General features: G+C 27.8%; 1 protein-coding gene across 1 annotated transcript in view; it reads left to right on the plus strand.

Moving 5' to 3' along the window:
- Nucleotides 1-18484, plus strand: part of LOC107439395 (EGF like, fibronectin type III and laminin G domains protein pikachurin) — a 232032-nt gene that overhangs the window by 65897 nt on the left and 147651 nt on the right. The window lies entirely within an intron of this gene.

The following is an 18484-nucleotide window of genomic DNA, read 5'->3' on the forward strand; positions in this document are numbered from 1 at the left end:
TTATCGAAAACATCTTTTCTCTACATACAGCATACATTATGCATCAAAAAGTTTGGATTTTCTGCATTTTTCATGCTTTCTTTATGCTACCACATCTTTCTTCAAAGAAAACAAAAAAATGTACTTTTATTTTTTTCTGATAGTTTCCTTTCTTTTCATATTTTTTCTTGTTGATGATCTTCGGTTGCTGGGGCAACCACGCTGCGCATGCGCTTTAATATCGCTAATCAATAATATCGAAACGTTCTTTCTGAATATGATATTTACTTTGCTTTTGCACTTTTTTGCGTCTACTTTATAAGCTTCAAGACCTTATTATTTGAATAAATAAAGGAATTGAAATTCGTAAATAGTTACAGAATGCTTAGACCGGTAAAATCTTATCGACTGAGTAATCATCGATTCCGTTCGAAAAGCGAACTCAATTTCGTGCGAGGCAATCGCAATTATTTCAAAACTTTCTCTTCCGAAAAAATAAAAGTAACTTTACTCCCAAAAAAAGAAAAAAATAAGTACGACGACAGCAAACTGCAATAAGTTTACATTTTCATTCTTGCTTGTTGATGTTATCAGTTTGTTATTCGTTTAATTTTCTTCTGATTTATTGTTGGTTAATTACAGTTAATTAATTATCCTTTTTTATTTAATTTCCTCAGAAAATTTAAATAGATTTTTTTTAATTCTTTTATTAAAAAAGAGTTTTTTTTTTTTGAAAAAGAATATTTTTCTTCTTTAAAACAGCACGAAAATTTCAAAAAAATATCATCGACTTTTCTTCTTTTATTTATTGTTTCCTTGTTTATTACATCTTTATAAATTAAAGCGTTACATTTTTATACTATAAGAATTTATAAAGTTTTTTTTTTTAAATCTTTTAAGGCTTAGTTATAAAAAATAATAAATGACACTATGACGCTGATTATCATTTTCTTTTATGTTTTTAATAAAGAGTCATTTTTAATTAGGACTCTATAACATTATTTGTCTATTCACTTTATTTTTTCGTTTATTTCATTAATTTCAAATCATTTCAGTGTTATAAAAACATATATTTAAATTGAAATTAATGAACCTCTTCTAGATAACTAAATTTATAATAATACAAAATGAATTAAAATTTATAGTTTAGTTCAGTTTGCAGTTTTTTATTCGATGATAAAAAGTATCAATTTTGACTTGATTGTTATTTTAAGTATATTATAATAAATGTTTTTTTTTTCAGAAAAGGAAAATAAATAATGACATTAAAATGAAATAGTTATAGATGATATATCTAATGATAGAGGAAACTGGTTAGAAATTTCAGATAACATTGTTCTTGTTTTGTTTATTTTTTATAACCTCACCAATTATATTCATTACTATTACATAAAAATTATTATTATGTCAAAAAAAGAAGATCAGCCGAACAAATGGAATTTTGCTTGGGAAAATACTTTGTACCTAGGGACGACAGTAAAAACGAATTTATTTTATATTTGATAAAAAGAAAATTTAAACAATAAAAGCATCCTTTTATTTCTTTTTCTTCAGTTTAATATAAAAATATGTTTTTAAAAAAAATCGGAAAAAACAAACATCACATAAAGCGAAGCTATATTGAGTGTAGACTAAAAAAAATTTAGAAACTAGTTTTGATTCGACAAAAATGTTTCTGAAATTTTCAGAGAACTTCATTTAATATATTTGATGGAACTAACCCGCATTTGCGTTGCATGGAGAGGAAAACCACGAAAATCTCCCTCGATCAGTCTGACGGCAAGGGGACTCCAAACCATGACACGTCTACCACTGAGGATATTTTGCACCAGCACTGTGGTCAATGCAAGCTGGATGCGGAATTCGTATCAACCAGCCATCGCTGGGATTCGAACTCGGTTCTCCGCATTGAAGGGCAAACGCTCTATCCCCTGAGTCATCATGGCTCAAATCACTAGTATATAAGACATATTAACTCGATTCAGGACATGTTAACTCGATTCAGGAGTTGCATTTAGATAGAGGATTGTTGACATTGTCGGTGGCCCAGCATAGGTGACTCGTGGACGTGATCTGAACACGCCTACTTTTACCAGCATTCCTACGTTGACTGAAACGCCCATTTCGATTTATTTATACTTAGTTCAATGGATCGTTCACAGTGAACAGTTGACTTGCTATTTTTGACTGCGGTATTGTCCTCACGCTGTTGCTACCCAGTCTCAATCACACACAACGGGGGCCTATACCTGATCGACTTCTAATAGAAGGCAGAAGTGACCACTCCCACAACCATGATCCTAATCCAGTTCTCACGACCAGCACTCAAAGCCCAGTGATCTTAATACGGCTCTCCCGGTCTCACACAAAACAGCAATGAACTAACTTGTGGTATCAGTTCATCGAATTCTACCACAGATAAAGTTCTTGTGGTCAAGTAATGTAGCGTAACTATATGTTAATAAGTTGAGTAATGTAACGTAACTATATGTTAGTAAGTTAAGTAATGTAACGTAACTATATATATATGGTATAAAGTGGTATATTGGAGTGGATTGATATTCATTCTCAAAAGAACGTGACTTTATGCTTTAATAACTTCAATGCTAAATTAAAATTTAAATAATGTATGCCGTATTGTTCATCTTCAGACTGGAGAGTACATCTTTTCAAAAAATTATAATTTTACTGCTTATAGTTTTCGCTAATTGTATTAATTAATAAATTATTGATTATATTGATAAAATTAATAAAGTATTGATCATTAATGTATTAAATACAGAGCATTGTTGAGAACAACGAAGTTTTTTTTATCAAAATTATTATGTATTACCGTCAAGTCCTTGCCGTACAATTTTTACTTTAAAAAAATATCACTCTCGCGGTTGCTTTTACAATAAAATTTTAACTTTTATAATAATTATTTTCTAATGAACAGTAATTACCTGAAACGTTTTAAATTAAAATAAGCATGATATGGGGAATACAAATAAATGAGCTAACTTTGTTTGATTATTATAATTTATATAATAATATATACAAATAAATAATTATTTATATGATTAAATTTAATATCATCAAGGTTTTATCAAATATAATCGATTCCCCCCCCCCTTTAGTTTTATTTATCGACCGTAGTTGACGTCTTGACGAATCTCTTCAAAATTTGAGGGGTGGTTAAGGGTTATTTTACCGAATTGCTGATTAAACATTCACATGCCCTGTTGGGCGAGTAAAGATAGAGATCATAGGCCCATTTCTACATGTTCAGCCATGTCAAACAATAAAATTTTCGAAACTTAATAATAAATAATAAACTCTAATAGCAGAGCCGTGGTGGCTCTGCTATTAGAGTTATTAGAGTTAGAGAACCCGGGTCATCTCCCAATGAGATGACCCGGGTTCGAATCCCATCAATGTCTGGTCGATTCGAATTCCGGACCAGGCTCATAATGACCACAGGGCCGACGCAAAATATTCTCAGTGGTGAACGGATCATGTGGGCGAATCTCCTGCGTGAGGCTAACAATGGATGGTTTTCGTGGTTTCCATGGAAGGCAAATGCGGGTTAGTTCCATCAAAAAGTCCTCCATGAAGGAGAATTTCTCCTAATACCCAGATCCAAGATACGTGATCCAAGATTTCCCTTGTCTTCTGTATTGGGTTCAAAATCACAAGTTACAGAGTTGAACGTTGGTAATTGTAAACTCAAATATTGGGTCAGATCTTCAACGACGCTCATAAAATACAAAATCTCTAATAGCAATAATAAAAGTTATGAGTATTTCGTAAAAAATTACCCAATAAATTGTTTAAATACCTTATGTTTTGGTTTTATAAACCAAACTTGTGGAGTTTTTACCAGAAATGTCATTTCAGTACTATAAATTTTATTATTTTTCTCCGGATACAGCAAAAATAAAATGATGAAAAAAAAACATCATTCAAGATCAAGTGACAAAACAAATGAATGGCAAAATTACGAATAAAATTCCATAAATGTCCGTCAAAAAATTGGTAACTGACTATAGTCTGAGTCAAAAATCTTTATTTCTTATTGCATGCTTTTCGTCCTCTTCTCCTTTTCCTTTTCTTCCCCAAAGAAATCAGAGCATATCGGTTGAAAAAAGGAACAGATTTCGAACGACTTTGTTTACACCCATATGAGACCTAAGTTTTGTCCTCAAGTGTTCAAGATCCCTATTTAACATTAAACAAAGGGTATCCTGCAACAATTACTTAATATATTGTAACATAGAAAATAGCTGGGTGATCTATTATATATTTAATTTAGGTTATTTCCCACCCGAATAATTTGCCTCAAGCTATATTCATTCTCGGTTCTAACATTTCTAATCATTGCGCTAATGAAATGCAGAAATATGATCGCAGCCAAGTGGCACGCTAAGTATTAGCTTAAATTAGCTTCGTGAAAGCATCTTTTTTGTGCTTTGTAGATGCAAATGTGGGCGTTTTGTGTCTTTGTTTTGATGAAAGAATGAAATTAATTCTTAAATAGCCAATAAAGTTCTGCTAGAGGAGAACGTTTCCTGCTTTTTAGTAATGAAAATGCTTTCTTGCGTAAATTTAATAATTCTGAAAGGAAAATTCCGGAAATTGTTTTCCAGGATTAGTGAATTATTTAAAACTGTGTGGTGTTGGAGTAGTGTGCAAACTCTAAGAAATTATTTATTTAAAATACTCTAGTATTCGAAAGATTGAAAATACGAAACAAATGAAAAATTATTGACAGGTTAAAATCCTCTCTCTTTCATTTAAACTTAGTTCGCAAACGTAATAAAAAAAAAGTATATTTCCTTAGTTCAAGAATAAAAAAGAGCAAACGACTCAAAGTTACTTAACGGATTCAAAATACTTTTTACCGGTACATTGTAAAAAAAAAAATACCGAAACATTTGTGAATATATGGGGCAGCTACGGTGCATGTAGTTTTCAAAAATGTTTCTGAATATTTCGGAACCTCTTTCTGTAATATTCAGAAACATTTCGCAGTACTTCACAAATATTTAGAACCATTTCTTATAGTTCCGATTTTTTTTTTACTTTTATTAATATTTTGAAGCCTTTCTTATTATTTCAGAAATCTCTTGTGTGACTAGGCCAAGGTTTTAGCTAGTTTTCGGGAGGAGTTAGCGTATTCTTCTTTTCAAACAATTTAACAATATCTACTTTATCTTGGAAAAGAGGCAGTTCTATATGCATGCTAAAATTACTAAAGAAATTTTGAAAGTTAGAGATATTTTATTTTTTTCGAAAAAAATACTGGAATGAAATGTCTTAAGTACCCGTTTTTGATCTTTTCCGTCTTTCTAGATAAGGTCTTTCAGCCATGGACTAGGCTACTAATAATGTCAACTGTCATCTATCAGAAGGTACGTCCAGAAATAATTGAGTTAATATGTCTTATATACTAGCGAATTGGAATTTAATAGTTGTAGTGGTAGTTACGCTTCACTCAGAAACTAAATCGAAGTCAATGCGATTTAGTTTTCTACTTTTTAGAATAAAAGAATTGTTTTCCAATCGATTGGAAACATGATATTAAATGAAGTTCTCTGAGATTTTCGGAAACGCTTTAGCGGAGTCAACATTAATTTCTGAAATTTTTTACAGAGTGGGGTGTCGGCCCTTTTTACCGTAAAATTCATTTCCACCGAAACATTCAAAAACATTTTATGTACCCTATCAAACAAAAAAAATTGATATACCGTAATTTTAACAGCATTAATTACCGTAAAAACGTTGAATCACTACTTTACTGTAAAAATGGATTTTACGGTAAAATGGACTTAACGGATGATGCACCCAAAATGCCGGTACTTTATACCGTAATTTGATTCGGAATCTGTTACAGTGTAAATAAATAAAAACAACGTTATACATTTAATAACTTTTAAGCTAGTAGTCACATAATATCCCATCGATGAACAATTTGGCTTTTAATTTTTCTTCTTATCGTTTTTTTTTTTCCAAATGATTGACTCTTTTTATCATGTACCAGTATTCAATATCGTAAATCAAAATGCCCTTTTAATAACTTATTTACTCAAAGATAATGCAATACAGAAAGTAATTTTTAATAATAATTGCGTTTATATTATTATTTAGTCTTACAGCTATTACTTAGAGTTTAATTTGGATAGTAAAGCCTAAAACTTTTGCATGATTTTAAAAAATATAATTTAAAATGTTAATGAGACATTTTGCTGATATAAAATCAGTTGAATAATTTCTAAGAACTGTTCAACTAATACAAAATTAAGACTATTTTTTTTTTAGTTTTAGAAACTACTTATCCTATTTAACTCAAGCTTTAAAAATGATTCAAAACGGATAGAAGAAAAATTTATTTCCTCATAATTTGAAATATTTTATTACCATTAAATTAATAAACAATTATTATTCATAATGTTTTCCTTAGAAAAAAATTTATTGTATTAGAAGAATATGTTTTGAGTAACCGAGAGTGAAATAAAAATAAAGATGAAAAACCAGAACAAGAAAAACTATTACGGCTGTGAGTGGAGAATCAGGGGAACATGAATTTCCATGCAGAGTGGAGAGTAGGTGAGAAATAAATGTAGCTAATAAAGGAATCAGCATTCTTATGAATGAAACAAGATTCGAAGGAATCAAGGTGAGTTGATGTGACTAGGGTGGAAATAATTTTAGCATTGTTGAAATTAAATTTATGCCTAAGATTCCAATCCAACAATGTAAAGCAATTGATGATTTATCGTATTCTTGCTAACGTACATATATATCGTGTTTAAGTGGTTTTCTATTTTAGGGAGATTTGTAATGATGTCTTAGGATATCAAAATCCAGCTTAACTGCTAACAAACTTATCTCTTTATTGCTTTATACAGATGCTTTAATTTATGTATGGTATAATTTAGCTAAAATTTGATGTTTGGAAACAGTTTTTAAATGCACCCTTAGCTTCATTTCATAAAATATGATCATTATTTAGCGTTATAATATGATTAAATGAATTCAAATTATTCGAACCATTGTTTCCAAAAATATAATTATTTCAACTAATTCTAGGAAATAGAACCTTTGTTTTACATTAGATTAGCAAAAAGTTTTGTTCTGATTTAGTATACTAAAAGTAACCTATCGGAACACATCAATTACATTGTATTAAAAACCTAATTTTATTTTAAAATGTTAAAAAGAAACGCCTCACTAAATGAAAGCAAATCTGATTTTATTTAGATGGAAAAATGCAAATTTCATTCGGTAAGAAAGTTGAATTCAAAAATTTACTTATCACTTTCTTCAAATAAATGCAATATACTTCTTAACTGCTTAATTGGTGAAGCGCCTATTGATGAGAAAAGTTAAACTGACATGTGTTTTTAACAAACAAATTTTAAAAGTAAAGCTCTCATTTTTATTATTAATTCCACTTAAAATAAAATATGATTTGACCTTATATAAGCTGTGGATTTAGGTCTATATAGTTTAGGGAATACTTTTTAAATCCATTATTAAGCTTCAGAGGATACTAAAAGAAACGTTCTAACTGAATTAATATTTAAAATAAGTATTAAGTTCGCAATTCCATGTCAATTCTAACTAATAACATAAGAATGAAGAAACTTAGTGCAGGCTTACCGCAAATTCGCTTATCACTTTACTGCAGAAAGCAGTAGGTATTTGTTGTTGTGTGAAGAGAGTAAAATGGTGGGTATTGTGTAGATATTATTGTGAAAAACAAATTTTTTTTGTAGTTACTTAACACATTAAATGTTGAGTTAAAAAAATTATAAAAATCAGCATTTGAGTTTTAAAAAAAGCGATTTGTTGAAATAACTATAATTTTTAGAAACATTAAGACATAATTGTATTAATTACTAATTTAAATGCATTTCAATGTGTGCAATAATAAGTAAAATGATTTGTTGAAATTAATCAATAGAAACACCAAATTATAATTTTAATAATTTCAATTTAAACGTGTTTCAATTATTTGCGATAAGAATAAAAAATGAACCATAGAGCACTGTGGTTAAAGCACTAAACTTTCACTGTATACGTCCAAGGTTCTATCCTCGATGGTGACTTGAATCATATCAATCTTGAGATGAAGGAGTACTAATTTATCTGGAAAAAAGGCGGCATGTGCTCAATGCTAACCTCATTGCTACCATTATAACATTGGTTAGAAATTGGGAAGCTTTAACCTTTGAACAACAGTCATATGCCAGAGTTTTTTTTTACTCTTAATAAATATAAATGGCTCAGTTGTTAAGGCACTGAACTGTCATTGTGAGAAACTGGGGTTTGATCCCCAATGGCGGATTAAAGTCAACCCAGCTTCAGATTGATGGTTAACAACTTGTGTGGGAGAAAAAGGCGGCCTGTGCACAATGTTGACCACATTGTCACAATCATGTCGCTGGTCACGAATTTGTGGACCCCTAACCTCTGTAACTTCCTGGCCCTCTCGGGCTGTTGTGGAAATGTTTTACTTTTTTTATGAAAATTAAATAGTATAAATAAGATATAGAATAGTTTAGGTATGTTTATGATATAATTTAAATATATTTCAAAGCGTGTGAATTTGGAAAAATTAAAAATCATAAATGACAAATTCAAATGCGTCTATAAGTCATTAAAACCATTAATTGTTTCAAAAGGAAAAATGTCCTTTGAATAGACCAATTTGTGAAAGATACATAATTTCCAAAAACAAAAAACAATTATAACTTTCTATATAAATAACCCCTAACTATGATTTTTTTAAAAATTTAACTATTACTAAACCAAAGGGCACCTTTAATATAAAAAGAACTTTAAAAAGTCAAATCTTATCTCTGGAACTATCGATCTTCAACTTTTATCCATTGATCAATGCCTGCGTTCCCCAGATGTTACTCTTGTTCTCTTCTATTTCAAAATTCCCTATCGAAACATTTTTCAAATTACTTTCAACTTAGAAATTTCAAATAACTATCTTATATAAACTGTAAAATCGGGATTTCAATGTATAACTGAGCGTTTCTTAACATCTTTCAGTGGATGTTTATGAAAAAAGTATGAGATTTGGGATAGAATATGGTTATTAAAATAAGTCGTGGATGTCAGACTTATATTTCCAAAGAATATATTGGAATAAGATGATAAAAGTAAGAAAATATCTATCCAGTATGAAATGGAAAACTTGTTCTGTCATGTGAATTTTATACTGAAGAGTTGCATTTTCAAAGATTTTTGTTATGAATATGAAACAATTTCAAGTTTTATCTCTAAGAAAACTTTAAGCCAGTTGAAATGCAGAGAAACATGATCAAGGTTTTATTGATGATGTTTGCTTTTAAATCTGATCAATTAACATAATTTACTAAAAGTTTCAAACTTACTAAATACAAAATTAATTAGTTTTCTTGATTTTTAAATCTGTGTATATTTTTCAATGTAAAAAGATGGTTTTATACTTTAAGGCTATAAAATAAACATTTCAGTTGAAAAAAAAAAACAATGTTTTTTTTTTCATTTAATATAAACCCGGTTTTATTCAATCAGGTTGGATAAAACCATGTATTTTTCCAAAAGTAAACTGATTTATCCTCCAAAATATACTTTTTTCAACCTAAATAGCATTTTTTTAACTTAAAGGATAGCCTATCTTTCAAACAAAAATTTAAACAATTTTATTTACGTAGCTGCTTAGGGGAAAAAGACAAAATTCGGTATTATTTAACATCCTCGTAATTTTGCATTTTGATTCTCAACATGATACACAATTTGTATGGATATTTGAAGATCATAGTAAAATAAAGATGTTGACATAACGGTTAAAAATTTTTAAGATAGTAAGGTATTGTGAAAAGAAATTTCGTAATTTTACCTGACTTCACAAATTTCAAAATATATATTTACCGTGTAAAACATTTTGAACTTGTTATTTACTAATTAGTGATGTGAGATGAGTTCGCTAAACTTCATACACATGTGTCTTAAATTTAGAGTAAGAGAAATAATAAGGTCCATTAAACAATAAAGATATGTTTTCATCAAAATATGACATTTAAAATATAAAACTTCCTAGATCCCTTTCTTCATGAAAACATTAACTAATTTTTGAATTAATAACTTAACGCTATTAATACGTCTTTTCGTTAATAATTATAAATCGCAAATTTTCAGAAAGAAGAAAGCAATAAGGCATTTTTTGAAATCAATAAATTTAAAAATAAATACTTGAAATAAATTTCTAAATTTAAGTTTTTCAATAATTAATTATAAAAAACACCGTCAAAAATTCCGGATCAAAATGCGGTAAAAAGTAGCAGCACTCAAGAAGCTGAAACTTTTTCCAGTAATATCCCCTTTTATCGGAACATGTTACGGAACAAAAATCTGATATACAGTAATTTTACTGTAATAATTACCGTAAAATTACTGAACCCTCTAATTAAATAAATATTACTGTAATGGCAAAAAAAACTGTACTTACAAATATTTTACAATAAAAAGGATTTTACGGATGATGCATCCTAAGTGCCGGTATTTTATACCATAATTTGATCCTGAAGTTTTTACAGTGCATAAATCTTTTCTGTATTCTAGGAAAATTAGGTAATATCAAATTATTATTCATTTTAGAACTTTCGTTTTTATTTTTATTTTTTTATTTTTTTTATAATGTTAGGTAAATATATGTAACGCATTTAGATTCTGAAAAGAAATATAAAATGTTGTGATATAAGATTCAAAGCTTGATGGGGAATAGCAATGCATACGCTTGTATGTAGCTCACGAAAAAAGGGAAAATGTAAAGGGAAATTTTGTGTGAAAAGCAAGACTGATAGCGAAACTTATTCTTGGATCGGGGAATAGTGTGTGTCGCTTGAAAACCGTGTAGGGGGAAATGTTCTGAAAGATGTAACTTGCTTTGCGACCGCAAAGATAGCAAAACCACTCAAGGGGTTATGGGAGTTGCTTTGTGATTCTGAAAACTTTTGGCCCGCTTTAAAATAAATAAATAGCATTTACTCTGTTTGCTCGTTTATAGTAGCTTTGAATGCGGTGTAGCTTCGAAAAAAAATAAGGTTTTGAAACTAACAATGAGTTTGAAAATTCTCTTTTCAAAATGTTTTCATTTAGAAAAAAAAGTACGTGTTATATAAAAATTGGTTGTTTCTGAAGATTTCATAAACTTTGAAGTGAATTTTTTTACCTGGGTTTTTCGTAATCTTATATTTTAAACATTATATTTAAACAAATAAATTTTTCAAAAATAAACATCCTTTTTTAAATTAAGCAAAAATGTCTCTCTCAATTAAATGTATATTTTTTAGGAGCAACTTATTATATGATATTATATTATATGATATAATATCATATATAATATCTTATAATATAATATTTATAATATCATACAAAATAATATATATAATATCATATAATATAATATATATATAATACAGTATACTCTCGATATATGAAAGTTGAAGAGACGCTAAAAAAAATTCGAAATAGCGAGTTTTCAAGACAACAAATTCAGAACTAAATATGTTCTAAAAAGTAGAAAAATATATTCCAAAATATTACTCTAAAAAGTAGAGTCATAAAACATAAGAATAACTACTATTAAATAAGTAGATAATGATAGTTGGCTATGAATCTAAATACAAGAATGATAATTTTATTTTTTAAGTAAGACAAGAACAACTAGACATCAAATGGAAAAGAATTGGTTTACAATAAACTTTCAATGTGATTTTTCCGAAAAAATTCAATTTCTATTCCTGAAAAGATACGACATAACAAGATCTTGAGAAGAAACTCTTCGACATAAGAATTCAAACTAACATTAGGTGGATATATAATACCAAGGAGAAAAATATTTTTTTGGCATTAAAAGGTTTGTGGAATATCGAAATTCTAGATATCGAGAATATAATGTATATATTATCGTATAATATAACACATAATATCTAATATGATATGTTATTAGAGGCTATTTAGTATATTACACTTATGATATTGTGCTTAAAATGATTCTTTATTTTCTTTTATTTATATTATTTTTCCAAAAAAACAAACTATTAATAAAAATACAAATATATGCTCAATCGATTTCAGCGAAAAATATTTGAATTAAATAATTTTGACTAGTTATCAGCAAACCATCGATCGCGAGCGATTAATAGGTCACGGGGACACTTTTGGAAGATTGCGTTAAATTAATTTCATAATTACTAGAAATGTAAGTTTATAAGCAATGAACCAAATGTAAAAATTTTTATTAAAATTTGGTAAATCGTTTGGTTAGTAGCGAGACAGAAACATTACTTTTAATAAATCAAATATAAGAATATTCTTGAAAAAGTTGGTAGTTCGTTTAATTGGTAGCTCACAGTGTAAAGTTAATTAATAATGAACAAAATGTACGATTCCCTTTTTTAAAAAACAATCGGTAGTTAGTTTGGCTGTTAGATCACAATATAAAGTTTATAGGCTTCAAACCAAATGTAAGAATTTTTCTAAAATAAATAAATAAATTGTTCGTAATTTTAGTTATTAGCTTACGGCAGAATTTCAAAACGGTACGGTAGATCAGAAGCTTAATAAATTTGGCAATGACTGCTTTTGGCAAAGAATTTTATACAAGCATTGCTTGCTTTACTAAATAATAGAATCAAGTAAATATACTGATGTCAAAACATAAGGTCGCAAGCATACATTTTAAATTAATTCTAAATTGATATCAGTAAAATTGGTAAAATTATTATTTTATATATTTTGAAGAAAGGGTAGTATAATATCAACCTTCTGTTTAAAAAAAGAAGCTGTTAAGTATTAGTTTTTAATAATGTTAGAATTATATAGCTTAAGCATCTGCGATTTTTGCCTGCAGTTTCGGGATTATTGAATTAAAACAAACAAGTTAGCCTGTTTGCAGGGAGAATGTCCCTAGAGATATCCGGATCCTATTGAACATGTTTGGAATAGTCTATCTATGAAGAACCGTTGCACACTTTCAAGATCCTCCAGCCACGTTTTAGAAAGAATAGGCTATTTTGCCTCTAGAATTTCTTGACACCCTCCTAAACAGTATACCCGCTCGTTGTGAGGTTTGTATAGTCGAAGAGCATATAATATATTTGGTATAGTGGTGCACGGTGCTCGCACTCTATATTACTCAGATTTTTCTGGAGATACAGGCTTTATCTTAGATTCATGATTTAACACTGCTCCTTACTTCTCAATTAAAATGTTTTCTTTATTGTTATGTTGTTATATTCTTTCTCTCACTGTATTATATCTCAGTGCAGAACTTCGTAGGAACACAGTGAATATAATTCATAAGTTCTTACAGATTTTATGTTTGTAGCCTTAACATTGAACGCCAGTGTAAATTAGCTTACACCCAAAGAATCCGCTGTATACTTTATAGCTAAAAAAAATTTAACATTTATCAACTCTAAGAAAGTTAATGAGATATTCGTATCATCAGCATCTTTATAAGCTACATAGAAGCCATAACTTTACTAAGCTTTCGCCAAGCTTATCTAACAATGATCTAGTTCTTATATTTACCTGTAGTATTTGTGAATTACGTGACTTTTTACTCGTTGATATCTCCAAGTTATTTTCTCCTTGTTTAATTGTATAGATTCATAGATTTACTTAAAAGATTTGAAAGTAAATATTTCTTGAGTTTAATGACAATTTGGAAAGCTCTTCTGTTTTAAGATACATTCACTTTATGTTTGAATCAAGGAATTAATGGTTTTATTTTGTCTGCGTGTCTTTCAAAGAAATAATTGCTAGTATCTCTTTCGTTGAACGCAAAACATTATTTACAAGCTTTTACACTTGGATATACTCTTGGAAGAGTGTAAATGAACAATCTTTTTTGTCCCACTCAATATTACGATATTTTAGTTTACTAATTATACTTTAGTAAAATGAGAATTTTTTCTTTTTTTAAACTGGTATACTCGTCTTTTCAATTTAAATCTAATCAATTAAAACAACATATTCCTGAGGGAAATGTGAAACTTGTTTGGTTTCAATAAATTTGAGAAACTAGCTTAATTTATAAACACCAGTTTCTAAGCAAAATTGTATTTTTTGTCGCTTAGTTTCAGTACAATGATTTCAAACGTAAGATTTTTATATTCCCAAAAGTAGAAAGTTCTAAAAGTTGTGACATACTTGGCAGAACAATAAAACACTAGCAAGATAATTTATATTCAAAGCAAAAATATTTATGTCCACGTCCTAGCAGAATATGCTATTAAAAATTTTGTTTCATATTATAGATATTAAAAATTAAGATTTTTTAAAATTTTAATTAGCGAAATAAAATTTTTATTATTCAGAAAAATTTTAATAACTTAACTTCTGATAGTTGTTTATTTTTGACGATGCCCGGATAACATATGTAATTAACTAAAGTCTTGTTCACCGATCAATGATCCTAATTTAGCTTCTGAACATATATTAATTTATAAGTTTTTCTATTTTGTTTCATTTTCTAAAAAAAATTAACTTAATTTTTGAAAGAGCAATTAAAGTGGCAGTCGAAATAATTATGCTCATTTTTTGCTAACTTTATACTAACAAACTTCTTTTCCAGAACAAATAGAGTGTAAATATAAATGTTTTATTAAAACTCATTTGTAATGAATATCGATAACACCATTATCCAAAAGCAATGTATGGTAAAACTTTTAATGACCCCCTAAACAAATTCCAGTCCTCATTATGAAAGAACATTTTCCACATTAGTTTTTAACACTATTAATAAATAAAATGAGGAAAAAAACCCAGAGAAAACCAATATAGTTTTATTATATCTAAACTGAAGTAGGATCTTGAAATCATATTAAGAAACTCCATTCGCATGCAGATCACCGAATCTATTATTTATTTCAAATAAAACGAACTCGCTTTTATCGATTCTGTCATCTGTATTCTGTGGTTGATGATTAAGAAAATCAATGCATTTTCTTTTTCATGTAGTTCTAGAATAGAAAAAGTTCTATTTTAGATTTTTTGGAAGAAACATCTTTATTTCTTGTCATCTATGATTGAAAGGTATTTCACCCACAGATGACGTCCACTTGAAAAGGAATGACAAAGACTCTGAATGATTCTCACAAGAAAGGAGCCTCGTTGAAGGAACAGTTGGGCTCTAGAAAGGAATCAGCACCCGAGCATTCAATTGCTTGTGTAGAAGCTCTTTCTCTAGATTTGAAGGACTCTTTTTCATTGTTTTCTTTTTCATTCCTTTCTTGGAGATTAAGAAGTTTTTTCCGCACCACAAGTTCCGATATAAGAAGAAACTTATGATCTCAATATGGCGATTTTTTGCCATTCGGTTATTGTGAATTACAACAACTATTTATTGAAGTTTCAGAAAAGAAAACATTTTGTTAGCTTTAATATATAACTAAAAGTTCATAGAAATAAAATTTAAATCGACTATTTATTTCAAAGAAATAATCGATTTTGAAGAACTCTTTTGCGTTGTTTTCTTTTTCATTCCTTTCTTGAGGATTAAGAAGTTTTTTCTGCACCACGAGTCCCAAAATGAGAAAAAACTCCTGAATTTAATGTGGTGATTGTATACTATTCGGTTATTGTAAATTACTAAAACAATTTATCGAAGTTTTAGAAAACAAAACTTGTTTATTAGCTTATATACATAAGCTTAAGTTCATAAAATTTAAATTATTCGTACCATTTGCAGCGTTTTTGGATAACGGAATAACACATATTTAGATTTCAAAACGCACCTTTCAAAATTTAATTAAATAATATTTTTTCCAAACATTTTATGTTTTGAAGTAAATGATTCAGAGGTTAGAATAAAATTAAGTTTGAGTTTTAAATTTCTAATTTTTAAATACTTTAAACTCACCAAAATTAATACTTTTAATAATTTTGGTTAATAACCTATAAGTATTAAAATTGTACCAATACTTATTGCTATTCATATTCTAATTCTTTGATCTAAATAATATTATCTGAACACACTCAATTTACAAAATAACAATATCAGTTTTGTTATATAAACACGATCATTCCATAACATTCCTTTCAATAATAGAAAATTTGAATTTTTTCCCTTTAAGATTCTTGCATATAATAACCAAGATAATTTATAACAATATTCTTTTATTCTCATTTTTTACATAAGTGTGAGTCAACAAGACTTTTTTTTTTCATCTGCAACAAAACGTTGCTGACTACTGTAACTATAACTCAAATTAATTCACATTTTTTATCGTTTTTAAAGATAAATAGAAAAAATTTAATTATAAATCGTCACTTTTTTCAACATCATATATCTGAAATATTCATTAAAAATAAATCAGTATTGTTATATAAACATGATCATTATATATCATTTCTTTCAATATTAGAACTGTTGAGTTTTTTCCATTTGAAATTCTTTTATTGAATAACCAGAAGAATTTATCTAAAAAATCCTTTAGTCTCTTTTTTTACACAAGCGTGAGTCATCAAACACCTTCTGTTCAGAACAGCAAAATTACCTTGCTCATATTTAAAGTTGAGTTTTGTAAAAACATTTTTTCCACCTGGAAAAAGAGAATATGCTTTTTCTCATCTACAAAAAAACGTTGCTTATTGCAGCAACTATAATCTAAATTAATTCCCAACTTTTATTGTTTTATAAATTACCTTTTTCAAATTTGAAGTTGAGTTTTACGGAAATACTTTTTCCAATTGGAGAATAAACTTTTTCTCATCTTTCGCAGAACGTTGCTGATTGCTGGAACTATAACCCAAATTAATTTTCAATTTTTATGGTTGTTAAAGATATAAAAACAAAATCATAAATTGACACTTTTTTCAGCATTATTTGCCTTGAATATTTATCAAAAATAATTTTGAATAGTTATTGTTATTCGTATTCTAATTCTGTGTTCTAAACAATATTATATAAACACGTTCATGTTACATAATTAAATAACATTACTAATATTGTTATATAAACTGGATATTTTAATATCATTTTGCTTAATCTTGGAACATTTGGGTTTTTTTCCCCTTTGAGATTCTTGTATTGAATAACAAGAAGAATTGATTTCAACATTCTTTATTAATGCAATATAATTATTCAATATTGTTACTTAAATATCATTATGAATGAAATATTTCCTAATTCAACAAACTAAGCTTTTCAAAGAAATTTCTCATTGTCTTGTTTTTATGATTTAGAACAGATTGATGTAAAATGGAAAAGATCTATAACTACCTACAGTTTTAATAAAAATTTATATAGTTTAAATTGTACTTTATTTAAAACACGTAGTATCTGTGGTCTTCTAAAGGGGGAGTCAATTTTATTTTCGTAGTAATGTATTAAAGAGACATTGCAATAAAAAGTAATCGTTTAACTCCTTTTTCTCAGTGTCCAAAAAGAATGCGATTTATGTAAGGTAGGCATTCAAGGAATACTTCAAATGTCTTTTTATCCAAGTTTTTTCCTAACGTTTAATATTTTAAATTAAGAACTGAATTTCTTTCGATTCCTTTGAAGTACGATTTATGTACCACATGTGCTAGAAAATTTCAATTTAAAACTTTAATTCGTCACATATCCTTCGAACTTTTTTTATTTGCGTTTATTTATGCATAAATATATGTGTATAAAGTTATATTTGTGTTTATTATGTTTTAAATACAAACATTTTTTAAATTCTGAAATTAAGTCTAAATAAAAAAATTAAGAAATAAAAATAGTTTTTTCTTGCAAAATGTATCCATCTATCCAGGAACTGAAAAATTAACATTACCGTTTCACTTAATTTGATTTTTTATTCTATCACGTACTTTCCTTGTACATTTCTTTTAAAACTAATAACACATTTTGAATTAAAATTTATTTAAAAAGGATGTTGAAGAGAATATTAATAGAAGAACATGTTAAGTAACGTTCTTTGAATAATAAAAGAATTTTTTTTACTATTGAAAAAAATTATATGTTTTAAATCTACCACTTAAGAATTATTGAAAAGACATTTAAAAAAGATCATGCTAAGTGGCATTTTTTAATACTAAAGAAACATAGTTTTTATTAAGAGGATATTAGTAGAAGAACATATTAAGTAACATCTTTTGAACATTGAAATTATCTGTTATATTATATTAAAAATTATGTGTTTTAAGTACGCAATTGAAAAAAATTAAGGAAAGGACATTTAAGAAAAACATTGAGGACATTGTGGAAAGACATGCTAAGTGACATTTTTTAACACTAAAATTTATATTTTATTGCGTTACAAATTAGATGTTTTAAACTTATGAATAACATTCATATTTCAAACTCATGTTAAAATTTTCAATTAATATTCTGGAAGAATAATAATAATAAAATATAATAAGTATCTTTTAATGGAACTTGAGATAAATCAGTGTTAGAATATGTTAAACTATCAAATTTGATAACAAATTTTAAATATCAGCCATTATTTGGCTGTACTTTTTA

The sequence above is a fragment of the Parasteatoda tepidariorum genome, chromosome X1, assembly GCF_043381705.1.
Source record: "Parasteatoda tepidariorum isolate YZ-2023 chromosome X1, CAS_Ptep_4.0, whole genome shotgun sequence".
NCBI lineage: Eukaryota > Metazoa > Arthropoda > Arachnida > Araneae > Theridiidae > Parasteatoda > Parasteatoda tepidariorum.